Genomic DNA, 9,347 nt, shown 5'->3' with positions numbered 1-9,347 from the left:
CTATAACATGACCCAGCTGTAATTTCAGTGGTCGCATTGGTTTCATTTTTGGTTTGCTTGTAGGGCGCTGGCACCTGCATTCAGTGACCTAGTAAATTTGGCACTGCTGTGAATAGTTTAGTCGCAAAGTGAAGATTCACGGGTAAAAAGCCCCAAACTTCTAGATAGGTTCTTTTTCAGCTTTCAGCAGCCCTGGGCGAGTTCTTTAGAGAAATGTGGGTCTTTTTCTTGGTGCTCTTGTCTATGTCCAGCTACACAACGAGATGAGGATGATCATTGTCATTTTCTGAGCTACGAACGGGCAGAAAGGTGAGAAAATGTCGGATTTTGACCATTTGTACTGACCATTCAATTTCAACGTACCTCTCTATAACATGACCCAGCTGTAATTTCAGTGGTCGCATTGGTTTCATTTTTGGTTTGCTTGTAGGGCGCTGGCACCCGCATTCAGTGACCCAGAAAATTTGGCACTGCTGTGAACAGTTTAGTCGCAAAGTGAAGATTCACGGGTAAAAAGCCCCAAACTTCTAGATAGGTTCTTTTTCAGCTTTCAGCAGCCCTGGGTGAGTTCTTTAGAGAAATGTGGCTCTTTTTCATGGTGCTATTTTCCATGTCCAGCTACACAAACGAGATGAGGATGGCATTGTCATTTTCTGAGCTTCGAACGGGCAGAAAGGTGAGAAAATGTCGGATTTTGACCGTTTGTGCTGACCTTTCAATTTCAACGTACCTCTGTATAACATGACCCAGCTGTAATTTCAGTGGTCGCATTGGTTTCATTTTTGGTTTGTTTGTAGGGCGCTGGCACCCGCATTCAGTGACCCAGAAAATTTGGCACTGCTGTGAATAGTTTAGTCGCAAAGTGAAGATTCACGGGTAAAAAGCCCCAAATTTCTAGATAAGTACTTTTTCAGCTTTCAGCAGCCCTGGGCGAGTTCTTTAGAGAAATGTGGGTCTTTTTCTTGGTGCTCTTTTCTATGTCCAGCTACACAACGAGATGAGGATGGTCATTGTCATTTTCTGAGCTACGAACGGGCAGAAAGGTGAGAAAATGTCGGATTTTGACCATTTGTACTGACCTTTCAATTTCAACGTACCTCTCTATAACATGACCCAGCTGTAATTTCAGTGGTCGCATTGGTTTCATTTTTGGTTTGCTTGTAGGGCGCTGGCACCCGCATTCAGTGATCCAGAAAATTTGGCACTGCTGTGAATAGTTTAGTCGCAAAGTGAAGATTCACGGGTAAAAAGCCCCAAACTTCTAGATAGGTTCTTTTTCAGCTTTCAGCAGCCCTGGGCGAGTTCTTTAGAGAAATGTGGGTCTTTTTCTTGGTGCTCTTGTCTATGTCCAGCTACACAACGAGATGAGGATGGTCATTGTCATTTTCTGAGCTACGAACGGGCAGAAAGGTGAGAAAATGTCGGATTTTGACCATTTGTACTGACCTTTCAATTTCAACGTACCTCTCTATAACATGACCCAGCTGTAATTTCAGTGGTCGCATTGGTTTCATTTTTGGTTTGCTTGTAGGGCGCTGGCACCCGCATTCAGTGACCCGGAAAATTTGGCACTGCTGTGAACAGTTTAGTCGCAAAGTGAAGATTCACGGGTAAAAAGCCCCAAACTTCTAGATAGGTTCTTTTTCAGCTTTCAGCAGCCCTGGGTGAGTTCTTTAGAGAAATGTGGCTCTTTTTCATGGTGCTATTTTCCATGTCCAGCAACACAAACGAGATGAGGATGGCATTGTCATTTTCTGAGCTGCGAACGGGCGGAAAGGTGAGAAAATGTCGGATTTTGACCATTTGTGCTGACCTTTCAATTTCAACGTACCTCTGTATAACATGACCCAGCTGTAATTTCAGTGGTCGCATTGGTTTCATTTTTTGTTTGTTTGTAGGGCGCTGGCACCCGCATTCAGTGACCCAGAAAATTTGGCACTGCTGTGAATAGTTTAGTCGCAAAGTGAAGATTCACGGGTAAAAAGCCCCAAATTTCTAGATAAGTTCTTTTTCCGCTTTCAGCAGCCCTGGGCGAGTTCTTTAGAGAAATGTGGGTCTTTTTCTTGGTGCTCTTGTCTATGTCCAGCTACACAACGAGATGAGGATGGTCATTGTCATTTTCTGAGCTGCGAACGGGCAGAAAGGTGTAAAAATGTCGGATTTTGACCATTTGTGCTGACCTTTCAATTTCAACGTACCTCTCTATAACATGACCCAGCTGTAATGTCAGTGTTCGCATTGGTTTGATTTTTGGTTTGCTTGTAGGGCGCTGGCACCCACAATCAGTGACCCTAAAAATTTGGCGCTGCTGTGAATAGTTTAGTCGCAAAGTGAAGATTCACGGGTAAAAAGCCCCAAACTTCTAGATAGGTTCTTTTTCAGCTTTCAGCAACCCTGGGCGAGTTCTTTAGAGAAATGTGGGTCTTTTTCTTGGTGCTCTTGTCTATGTCCAGCTACACAACGAGAAGAGGATGGTCATTGTCATTTTCTGAGCTGCGAACGGCCAGAAAGGTGAGAAAATGTCGGATATTTACCATTTGTACTGACCTTTCAATTTCAACGTACCTCTGTATAACATGACCCAGCTGTAATTTCAGTGGTCGCATTGGTTTCATTTTTGGTTTGCTTGTAGGGCGCTGGCACCCGCCTTCAGTGACCCAGAAAATTTGGCACTGCTGTGAATAGTTTAGTCGCAAAGTGAAGATTCACGGGTAAAAAGCCCCAAACTTCTAGATAGGTTCTTTTTCAGCTTTCAGCAGCCCTGGGTGAGTTCTTTAGAGAAATGTGGGTCTTTTTCTTGGTGCTCTTGTCTATTTCCAGCTACACAACGAGATGAGGATGGTCATTGTCATTTTCTGAGCTGCGAACGGGCAGAAAAGTGAGAAAATGTCGGATTTTCACCATTTGTGCTGACCTTTCAATTTCAACGTACCTCTCTATAACATAACCAAGCTGTAATTTCAGTGGTCGCATTGGTTTGATTTTTGGTTTGCTTGTAGGCCGCTGGCACCCGCATTCAGTCACCCAAAAAATTTGGCACTGCTGTGAATAGTTTAGTCGCAAAGTGAAGATTCACGGGTAAAAAGCCCCAAACTTCTAGATAGGTTCTTTTTCAGCTTTCAGCAGCCCTGGGTGAGTTCTTCAGAGAAATGTGGCTCTTTTTCATGGTACTATTTTCTATGTCCAGCGACACAACGAGATGATGAGGGTCATTGTCATTTTCTGAGCTACGAACGGGCAGAAAGACGAGAAAATGTCGGATTTTGACCATTTGTACTGACCTTTCAATTTCAACGTACCTCTCTATAACATGACCCAGCTGTAATTTCAGTGGTCGCATTGGTTTCATTTTTGGTTTGCTTGTAGGGCGCTGGCTCCCGCATTCAGTGATCCAGAAAGTTTGGCACTGCTGTGAACAGTTTAGTCGCAAAGTGAAGATTCACGGGTAAAAAGCCCCAAACTTCTAGATAGGTTCTTTTTCAGCTTTCAGCAGCCCTGGGTGAGTTCTTTAGAGAAATGTGGCTCTTTTTCATGGTGCTATTTTCCATGTCCAGCTACACAAACGAGATGAGGATGGCATTGTCATTTTCTGAGCTGCGAACGGGCAGAAAGGTGAGAAAATGTCGGATTTTGACCATTTGTGCTGACCTTTCAATTTCAACGTATCTCTCTATAACATGACCCAGCTGTAATTTCAGTGTTTGCATTGGTTTCATTTTTGGTTTGCTTGTAGGGCGCTGGCACCCGCATTCAGTGATCCAGAAAATTTGGCACTGCTGTGAATAGTTTAGTCGCAAAGTGAAGATTCACGGGTAAAAAGCCCCAAACTTCTAGATAGGTTCTTTTTCAGCTTTCAGCAGCCCCGGGTGAGTTCTTTAGAGAAGTGTGGCTCTTTTTCATGGTGCTATTTTCTATGTCCAGCGAGACAACGAGATGATGATGGTCATTGTCATTTTCTGAGCTGCGAACGGGCAGAAAAGTGAGAAAATGTCGGATTTTGACCATTTGTACTGACCTTTCAATTTCAACGTACCTCTCTATAACATGACCCAGCTGTAATGTCAGTGGTCGCATTGGTTTGATTTTTGGTTTGCTTTTAGGGCGCTGGCACTCGCATTCATTGACCCAGAAAATTTGGCACTGCTGTGAATAGTTTAGTCGCAAAGTGAAGAGATTCACGGGTAAAAAGCCCCAAACTTCTAGATAGGTTCTTTTTCAGCTTGCAGCAGCCCTGGGTGAGTTCTTTAGAGAAATGTGGCTCTTTTTCATGGTGCTATTTTCTATGTCCAGCTACACAACGAGATGAGGATGGTCATTGTCATTTTCTTAGCTGCGAACGGGCAGAAAGGTGAGAAAATGTCGGATTTTGACCATTTGTGCTGACCTTTCAATTTCAACGTACCTCTGTATAACATGACCCAGCTGTAATTTCAGTGGTCGCATTGGTTTCATTTTTGGTTTACTTGTAGGGCGCTGGCACCCGCATTCAGTAATCCAGAAAATTTGGCACTGCTGTGAATAGTTTAGTCGCAAAGTGAAGATTCACGGGTAAAAAGCCCCAAACTTCTAGATAGGTTCTTTTTCAGCTTTCAGCAGCCCTGGGTGAGTTCTTTAGAGAAATGTGGCTCTTTTTCATGGTGCTATTTTCTATGTCCAGCGACACAACGAGATGATGATGGTCATTGTCATTTTCTGAGCTGCGAACGGGCAGAAAGGTGAGAAAATGTCGGATTTTGACCATTTGTGCTGACCTTTCAATTTCAACGTACCTCTCTATAACATGACCCAGCTGTAATTTCAGTGGTCGCATTGGTATCATTTTTGGTTTGTTTGTAGCGCGCTGGCACCCGCATTCAGTGACCCAAGAAATTTGGCACTGCTGTGAATAGTTTAGTCGCAACGTGAAGATTCACGGGTAAAAAGCCCCAAACTTCTAGATAGGTTCTTTTTCAGCTTTCAGCAGCCCTGGGCGAGTTCTTTAGAGAAATGTGGGTCTCTTTCTTGGTGCTCTTGTCTATGTCCAGCTACACAACGAGATGAGGATGGTCAATGTCATTTTCTGAGCTGCGAACTGGCAGAAAGGTGAGAAAATGTCGGATTTTGACCATTTGTACTGACCTTTCAATTTCAACGTACCTCTCTATAACATGACCCAGCTGTAATTTCAGTGGTCGCATTGGTTTCATTTTTGGTTTGCTTGTAGGGCGCTGGCACCCGCATTCAGTGACCCAGAAAATTTGGCACTGCTGTGAATAGTTTAGTCGCAAAGTGAAGATTCACGGGTAAAAAGCCCCAAACTTCTAGATAGGTTCTTTTTCAGCTTTCAGCAGCCCTGGATGAGTTCTTTAGAGAAATGTGGCTCGTTTTCATGGTGCTTTTTTCTATGTCCAGCTACACAACGAGATGAGGATGGCATTGTCATTTTCTGAGCTGCGAACGGGCAGAAAGGTGAGAAAATGTCGGATTTTGACCATTTGTGCTGACCTTTCAATTTCAACGTACCTCTCTATAACATGACCAAGCTGTAATTTCAGTGGTCGCATTGGTTTCATTTTTGGTTTGCTTGTAGGGCGCTGGCACCCGCATTCAGTGACCCAGAAAATTTGGCACTGCTGTGAATAGTTTAGTCGCAAAGTGAATATTCACGGGTAAAAATCCCCAAACTTCTAGATAGGTTCTTTTTCAGCTTTCAGCAGCCCTGGGCGAGTTCTTTAGAGAAATGTGGGTCTCTTTCTTGGTGCTCTTGTCTATGTCCAGCGACACAACGAGATGATGATGGTCATTGTCATTTTCTGAGCTGCGAACGGGCAGAAAGGTGAGAAAATGTCGGATTTTGACCATTTGTGCTGACCTTTCAATTTCAACGTACCTCTGTATAACATGACCCAGCTGTAATTTCAGTGGTCGCATTGGTTTCATTTTTGGTTTGTTTGTAGGGCGCTGGCACCCGCATTCAGTGACCCAAAAAATTTGGCACTGCTGTGAATAGTTTAGTCGCAAAGTGAAGATTCACGGGTAAAAAGCCCCAAACTTCTAGATAGGTTGTTTTTCAGCTTTCAGCAGCCCTGGGTGAGTTCTTCAGAGAAATGTGGCTCTTTTTCATGGTACTATTTTCAGAAAATTTGGCACTGCTGTGAATAGTTTAGTCGCAAAGTGAAGATTCACGGGTAAAACCCCCCAACCTTCTAGATAGGTTCTTTTTCAGCTTTCAGCAGCCCTGGGTGAGTTCTTTAGAGAAATGTGGGTCTTTTTCTTGGTGCTCTTGTCTATGTCCAGCTACACAACGAGATGAGGATGGTCATTGTCATTTTGTGAGCTGCGAATGGGCAGAAAGGTGAGAAAATGTCGGATTTTGACCATTTGTACTGAACTTTCAATTTCAACGCACCTCTCTATAACATGACCCAGCTGTAATTTCAGTGGTCGCATTGGTTTGATTTTTGGTTTGCTTGTAGGGCGCTGGCACCCACAATCAGTGACCCTAAAAATTTGGCACTGCTGTGAATAGTTTAGTCGCAAAGTGAAGATTCACGGGTAAAAAGCCCCAAACTTCTAGATAGTTTCTTTTTCAGCTTTCAGCAACCCTGGGCGAGTTCTTTTAGAGAAATGTGGGTCTTTTTCTTGGTGCCCTTGTCTATGTCTAGCTACACAACGAGATGAGGATGGTCATTGCCATTTTCTGAGCTGCGAACGGGCAGAAAGGTGAGAAAATGACGGATTTTGACCATTTGTGCTGACCTTTCAATTTCAACGTACCTCTCTATAACATGACCCAGCTGTAATTTCAGTGGTCGCATTGGTTTCATTTTTGTTTGCTTGTAGGGCGCTGGCACCCGCATTCAGTGACCCAGAAAATTTGGCACTGCTGTGAATAGTTTAGTCGCAAAGTGAAGATTCACGGGTAAAAAGCCCCAAACTTCTAGATAGGTTCTTTTCAGCTTTCAGCAGCCCTGGACGAGTTCTTTAGAGAAATGTGGGTCTTTTTCTTGGTGCTCTTGTCTATTTCCAGCGACACAACGAGATGATGATGGTCATTGTCATTTTCTGAGCTGCGAACGGGCAGAAAGGTGAGAAAATGTCGGATTTTGACCATTTGTGCTGACCTTTCAATTTCAACGTACCTCTCTATAACATGACCCAGCTGTAATTTCAGTGGTCGCATTGGTTTCATTTTTGGTTTGTTTGTAGGGCGCTGGCACCCGCATTCAGTGACCCAGAAAATTTGGCACTGCTGTGAATAGTTTAGTCGCAACGTGAAGATTCACGGGTAAAAAGCCCCAAACTTCTAGATAGGTTCTTTTTCAGCTTTCAGCAGCCCTGGGCGAGTTCTTTAGAGAAATGTGGGTCTTTTTCTTGGTGCTCTTGTCTATGTCCAGGTACACAACGAGATGAGGATGGTCATTGTCATTTTCTGATCTTCGAACGGGCAGAAAGGTGAGAAAATGTCGGATTTTGACCATTTGTGCTGACCTTTCAATTTCAACGTACCTCTCTATAACATGACCCAGCTGTAATGTCAGTGGTCGCATTGGTTTGATTTTTGGTTTGCTTGTAGGGCGCTGGCACCCACAATCAGTGACCCTAAAAATTTGGCACTGCTGTGAATAGTTTAGTCGCAAAGTGAAGATTCACGGGTAAAAAGCCCCAAACTTCTAGATAAGTTCTTTTTCAGCTTTCAGCAGCCCTGGGCGAGTTCTTTAGAGAAATGTGAGTCTTTTTCTTCGGTGCTCTTGTCTATTTCCAGCTACACAACGAGATGAGGATGGTCATTGTCATTTTCTGAGCTGCGAACGGGCAGAAAGGTGAGAAAATGTCGGATTTTGACCATTTGTGCTGACCTTTCAATTTCAACGTACCTCTGTATAACACGACCCAGCTGTAATTTCAGTAGTCGCATTGGTTTCATTTTTGGTTTGCTTGTAGGGCGCTGGCACCTGCATTCAGTGACCCAGAAAATTTGGCACTGCTGTGAATAGGTTAGTCGCAAAGTGAAGATTCACGGGTAAAAAGCCCCAAACTTCTAGATAGGTTCTTTTTCAGCTTTCAGCAGCCCTGGGTGAGTTCTTTAGAGAAATGTGGCTCTTTTCATGGTGCTATTTTCTATGTCCAGCTACACAACGAGATGAGGATGGCATTGTCATTTTCTGAGCTGCGAACGGGCAGAAAGGTGAGAAAATATCGGATTTTGACCATTTGTGCTGACCTTTCAATCTCAAGGTACCTCTCTATAACATGACCCAGCTGTAATTTCAGTGGTTGCATTGGTTTCATTTTTGGTTTGTTTGTAGGGCGCTGGCACCCGCATTCAGTGACCCAGAAAATTTGGCAGTGCTGTGAATAGTTTAGTCGCAAAGTGAAGATTCACCGGTAAAAAGCCCCAAACTTCTAGATAAGTTCTTTTTCAGCTTTCAGCAGCCCTGGGCGAGTTCTTTATAGAAATGTGGGTCTTTTTCTTGGTACTCTTGTCTATTTCTAGCTACACAACAAGATGAGGATGGTCATTGTCATTTTCTGAGCTGCGAACGGGCAGAAAGGTGAGAAAATGTCGGATTTTGACCATTTGTGCTGACCTTTCAATTTCAACGTACCTCTCTATAACATGACCCAGCTGTAATTTCAGTGGTCGCATTGGTTTCATTTTTGGTTTGTTTGCAGGGCGCTGGCACCCGCATTCAGTGACCCAGAAAATTTGGCACTGCTGTGAATAGGTTAGTCGCAAAGTGAAGATTCACGGGTAAAAAGCCCCAAACTTCTAGATAAGTTCTTTTTCAGCTTTCAGCAGCCCTGGGCGAGTTCTTTAGAGAAATGTGGGTCTTTTTCTTGGTGCTCTTGTCTATGTCCAGCTACACAACGAGATGAGGATGGTCATTGTCATTTTCTGAGCGTCGAACGGGCAGAAAGGTGAGAAAATGTCGGATTTTGATCATTTGTGCTGACCTTTCAATTTCAACGTACCTCTCTATAACATGACCCAGCTGTAATGTCAGTGGTCGCATTGGTTTCATTTTTGGTTTGCTTGTAGGGCGCTGGCACCCACAATCAGTGACCCTCAAAATTTGGCACTGCTGTGAATAGTTTAGTCGCAAAGTGAAGATACATGGGTAAAAAGCCCCAAACTTCTATATAGGTTCTTTTTCAGCTTTCAGCAACCCTGGGCGAGTTCTTTAGAGAAATGTGGGTCTTTTTCTTGGTGCCCTTGTCTATGTCCAGCGACACAACGAGATGAGGATGGTCATTGTCATTTTCTGAGCTGCGAACGGGCAGAAAGGTGAGAAAATGTCGGATTTTGACCATTTGTGCTGACCTTTCAATTTCAACGTACCTCTCTATAACATGACCCAGCTGTA

At 43.7% G+C, this 9,347-nt stretch overlaps 1 long non-coding RNA gene across 1 annotated transcript; it reads left to right on the top strand.

Annotated features, from left to right (window-relative positions):
• Positions 1 to 2,093: 2,093 nt before the first annotated feature.
• LOC135824696 (uncharacterized) lies at positions 2,094 to 9,261 on the top strand. The gene is made up of 4 exons (XR_010554919.1): positions 2,094 to 2,144; positions 4,291 to 4,348; positions 7,745 to 7,802; positions 9,211 to 9,261. It is a non-coding gene; the product is annotated as an uncharacterized LOC135824696 (long non-coding RNA).
• Positions 9,262 to 9,347: the final 86 nt, after the last annotated feature.

Source organism: Sycon ciliatum, chromosome 9, assembly GCF_964019385.1.
Source record: "Sycon ciliatum chromosome 9, ocSycCili1.1, whole genome shotgun sequence".
Lineage (NCBI taxonomy): Eukaryota > Metazoa > Porifera > Calcarea > Leucosolenida > Sycettidae > Sycon > Sycon ciliatum.
This window is presented reverse-complemented; position numbering and strand designations above follow the sequence as displayed.